Here is a 5000-nt window from a genome sequence, read left to right as displayed (position 1 = left end):
AACATGTCATATAGTACTGAAAGGATTAAAACCATGAATATCTTTAACTGGAGCCAATGGAAAGCAGTGGCAGTGAGAGAGCACAGTGTTTCAGAATACAGATTGTAATATTGCGGTTGAGTTACAATATGAACAGTATAATTTGTTGCTGGAAGGCTTATTGCTGTTGTGAATCTCAGTTCATTTCACCAAGAAGGCATTTTGTCCAAGTGTCTGCCTGGCATGTGGACGGATGGGTCATGGCTTCCTGTTCTGAGGAGTGGGACAAATGTTATTCTCACTTGGAGAGGATTAATAATAAATTTTCTTTGTTTTGATGATTTTGGATACAAATATTGCTTTTGTATTTATATTTATCTTATGATGCTTGAACTGTTCTTAAAGAAGCTCAGCTGAAAACATTATGAATATTCTCTCTCTCTCTCTCTCTCTCTCTCTCTCTCTCTCTCTCTCTCTCTCTCTCTCTCTCTCTCTCTCTCTCTCTCTCTCTCTCTCTCTCTCTCTCTCTCTTTATACACCTCAACCATTAAGCAAGCATTCCTTCCTTCCACTTATACTTTGTCTGCCACCTCTATTTAATTCCTCAAATTCCTGAACCCACAACCTTCATTAAGTAAAGCAATGAACTCAGTAACTGTAACTATCAACCCACCATCACTAAAACCTACGTCTGTTCTCAGACACTTCATTACTGTGCTTCTTTTGTTGTTTGTTGTGTTGAAACCCAGGGAAGACTTGTAGTGCAGTGTGTTGGCCTGTGTGTGGAGCAGAGTGAGGGGTGCTTATCATTGACACTGCAAGAAATAGTGGAACCAGAAGGGTGAGCCAGCACTGCCTTGCCTCATGAATGGTGGTGGAGAGTGTCACAAACATGGCAGCTCGGCACCAGTGACTGGGCGAGGTGACCGCAGCTGTTGAGTGAGTCATTTAGTTGCCAAACAAGCGAGCAAGGTGGTGTGTAATGGACTGGTGTTGCCAAGTAAACTTCCACACCAAGACATGCCAAATGTGCGGTCCCACTGTTTATACACAAGTATTTATTTGTTTTGCCTACAAAAGAAATGCTCTCCCACACATGTTATTACTCCTTGAATTAGACCTTTTTAAAATGCTGTATTTTATATTGCAGCTTTGATAGCTTTAATTTTTATTTTATTATTATTTATATATTTTTTTTTGTTGGTCCTACATTTGATGTATGATACATCTGCTTAGATGGTTTGTAACCTTATTACATTATCATGTGTGCTGGTGGCTGGGATGCAAGATAATAAAGCCTGTTCATAACACAGCATCTGCTTCCCCTCGATCACTGTCACTGTCACTCACAAATAGCCTTCCTGCCACCAATGCAGTGGCCACCACACCACACCACCACCAGGCAACATACACACACAAAGGAGTCACTCGGGACACTTGCTTCACTAGGAAACCTCCACCACCACCACAAGAATGTGTTGCGGGTTGAGTGTGTGCAGTGGTGTGTTGTGCATACTTTGTACCAGCACCCCAATTACTACTACAGCCCAGAAACTGTTACCACCACACCAAGATACATGCAGGCCAGTGTCCACCACCATCACCACCTCACTACTCAACAGCAGCAGCTTGTGTTACCTCAAGTCCAGCAGTGAGCAGTGCGTGACACACCTGGAGGCTCTTCCCGCTGGGCAGTGTTCCATACCTTGGTGAGGCCTTGTGAGGCTCACCTGCTCCTCCTCCTCTGCTTGAAGAATGTGAATACCACTATGCTTATAGCTTTGTTAAGTAAGTAGAGCCATGATAGCAGATAAAGTATGTTGAATTTAGCAATAGTTTACTTTACAGCTGATATACCACTGTACAGAGTAATATTATCTACATTATAAACAAGAAGCAATACAACTCTTAATACTGTACTGAAGACATTAAATCCTCCCTTCCCGTATAATTTAATAGTCATTTATCACTAATAATAATTTGTTGAGTTTGTCACCAATCAATATTTGATACAGTACCTTTATATTGATACAGATACACTATGTGGGGTATTTGTTGAAAGAACATTGCGACTAGCAACACCAGCGCCCGGCCACCGAGGGGCCGGACACACCGTGACGCCGCCCCGGCCAAGTGTTGTCTTGGAGTCACTGTCAGCAAAAAATGTACCGTAATGTTAAGAGGACAAATACACTCTGAGGCACTGACAACCACAAGACACCCACAGCTAATACATGTACACCTCAGTGCCACACCATACACCAAGTGGAACCTCAATACACACACACACACACACACACACACACACATACACACACACACACACATACATTTGTGCTTGAAAGCATGTCTTGCAAAATGAGAAGCAGCTACAACATGCTTCTTCTAAGATGATGATGAAAGTTGAGGGAGGAATGGCACTTCTCAAACACTGCAAGACCCGAATCCTTCGAGTGTCCGTAGGTCCAGACACAGCCCACAGTACAGTATGTGGTAAACACTCTTCTAGCTAAGCAAAATGGTCAACAACACTCCACGCCACAATGCCATTATGACAACAAAACGCGTCTTTCTTTACCTCACAAATGGTGGGCGTCCGAGGAGCCAAGACACTGTACACTAGATGTCTTGGTGAGAGGGAGAGGATTCTAGTCTGGTAATAAGATTTGGTACAAGAGCGAGAAGCCTGGCTATAGTGGAGAGGGTGCGGAGGAGAGCGTCACCACTGCTAACAAGCCTGCAGAAGATTACCCAAACATGGAAAACAAGACAAAAAGAGAGAGAAAAAAAAAACTAGCCTGCATCAAGCAAGAATATTATCCCTGCAGCTTCAATTTGATCCCTAAAGTGTTGAAATACTGTATATAAAATCTGATAATGATACCCTCGTCAATCTAAACTCGACAGGTCAACACTGTTCAGAGTACCACTTAAATTTCTTATCCATCTCGTACCACACTAACAATATTCCTTACTCCTCTGATGCCACACACACTCCAGGCTTTCTCTAAGGACTTGCTGTCATTCCAATCACATCACTTTGTCTCCCTTATCTACAGCAATCATTCACTCTTCCCTGAACGACATAATTTTTAAGCCATGTGTTTTTACAAGGTTGTTCCCATCCACCTTATCCTTCCTTCCTTCATCCCACTGTGGTTTCTTGCACCAGCCTCGTCTTCTATCATTGCCACACAGGAGGCCAGAACACTTTCTCTCATGCTGTTTCTATATAAGGTCTTAGCTAAATACTTTCTTTCTCTCACTTTTGATCTATTTAGCTTCAATATAACACATGTCTCATCTCTTTCTCTTCTCTCCTTTCATCTTCAATACAGGGTATGTCTAATCTCTCAGCTAAATACTTTCTCTCTCTCACTTTTTATCTAGTTAACTTCAATAAAACACGCCTCATCCTTTTCTCTTCAATACAGGACAGTCTGATTTTTTTTTTTTTAGCTAAATATTCTTTCTCTCTCACTTTTTATCTGGTTAGCTTTAATACAACACATGTCTCTCTTCTCTCCTTTCATCTTCAATACAGGACTTGCCCTTATCTTTTAGCTAAATACTCTGTCACTCACTCTTTTATCAAGTTGGCTTCAATATAACACATTTCTGTCTGATCTCTTTCTCTTCTCTCCTTTCACCTCCAATACAGGACATGTTTGATCTCTTTTCTCTTCTCCCCTTTCATTATTAATTTTTCATCTTTCCTTTCATCTTCATATATTCTTATCTTTTTCTCTTCATCTCCTTTCATCATTTACTTTTCATCTCTCCTTTCATCTTCATATGCCCTTATCTTTTTTCTATTCATTTCCTTTCATCACTCATTTTTCATCTCTCCTTTCATCTTCATTTGTAAGGCTTAACAATGTCACTCCAGGACATGTCTACATCATCCTCTTTCATTTCTTTCTCTTTATCTTACCAGCATCCCTCAGGTCTCATAGTTTCAATAGAGAATGCATCTGTAAAATATTCTCGTTCTGTCTCTTTTTTCATCTTATAAGCATTCTTCAGGTTTTTACAGTTTTTACAATTCCAATATGTCATTTTTCTTTCTCCTTTCATCACATTAGCTTTCTTCAGGCTTTAGAACTCTTGTGTAGAATGTCAGTTAATTCACTCTTCACTGATTTCATGGACACACCTCCTTTCATTCTATCCATCCCTCTTTCTCTCCCTCTCTCTCTCTGGCACAAACTTTCCTCCTGTGTAGAATGACAGTTAATTCAATCTTCACTGATTTCATGGACACACTGGTCTTCCGTCTATCCCTCCCTCTCTCTTTCTCTCCCTCTGGCACAAACTTTCCTCACAAACTAACCTTCATTACACATTTTTCTTCATTTAGTTATAGTCACCTTTTTTTCCCTCCCTGCTCCCCCCACCAGCACTCGGCACTGGGCACTCACCACACGGCACATTCTCAAGAACTGCCACCACTGTTAATGTTAAATCTCAGGCAATGCAAGGAGGCATCTCATGTCCAGCTCACCACAGGGACTTACTTTCTCTCTCCCATGTGGCCAGATGATTGCCTCTCTCTGCATGTCAGGTACAGTTTTGGGGTATACAGTTCAAGTGATATAAAATTCTGTCTTAGGAAACTGTAACACCATTTTATAGAACAATTGTCTATGGTAATATAAATGAGATCAACAGTTAATAGTAGTACAGTGCTACAATGCTAAGGTGGTATCAGGAGAAATTTATTGCAAGGAAATGACAAGGCTGATTTTTTTTTTTTAGTTTTTGGGGCTTTTTTTTAAACTTTGGGAAATTACATAAGAGACGTGACAATTTAGCTGGCCTCTCACACACTACACCCGCCCACACACCCATACACACACACCACACTACACCACATCACATGTATAAAAGGCTACACTTTAATCACCACCAAACACCCACACACACACATACAACTCTATTTCCAATTCACTCCACACTGCCCACACACACACACACACACACACACACACACACACAGACATGCACGCACAAAGCTCCTA

At 41.1% G+C, this 5000-nt stretch overlaps 2 protein-coding genes across 3 annotated transcripts in view; one reads left to right on the top strand and one right to left on the bottom strand.

Moving 5' to 3' along the window:
* LOC123518534 (protein CASC3-like) overlaps window positions 1-1287 on the top strand; it is a 14450-nt gene extending 13163 nt beyond the window's left edge. For both annotated transcript variants that reach the window (XM_045279344.1, XM_045279352.1), the window contains exon 10: window positions 1-1287. This exon is cut by the window's left edge and continues 1800 nt beyond it. The gene's annotated coding sequence lies outside the window, so the exon portion shown is untranslated.
* Window positions 1288-1799: 512 nt separating this feature from the next.
* Window positions 1800-5000, bottom strand: part of LOC123518547 (protein artemis-like) — a 12030-nt gene continuing 8829 nt past the window's right edge. Inside the window, exon 7 of the mRNA XM_045279381.1 lies at window positions 1800-5000. This exon is cut by the window's right edge and continues 4212 nt beyond it. The gene's annotated coding sequence lies outside the window, so the exon portion shown is untranslated.

The sequence above is a fragment of the Portunus trituberculatus genome, chromosome 6 (genome assembly GCF_017591435.1).
Source record: "Portunus trituberculatus isolate SZX2019 chromosome 6, ASM1759143v1, whole genome shotgun sequence".
Classification (NCBI taxonomy): domain Eukaryota; kingdom Metazoa; phylum Arthropoda; class Malacostraca; order Decapoda; family Portunidae; genus Portunus; species Portunus trituberculatus.
This window is presented reverse-complemented; position numbering and strand designations above follow the sequence as displayed.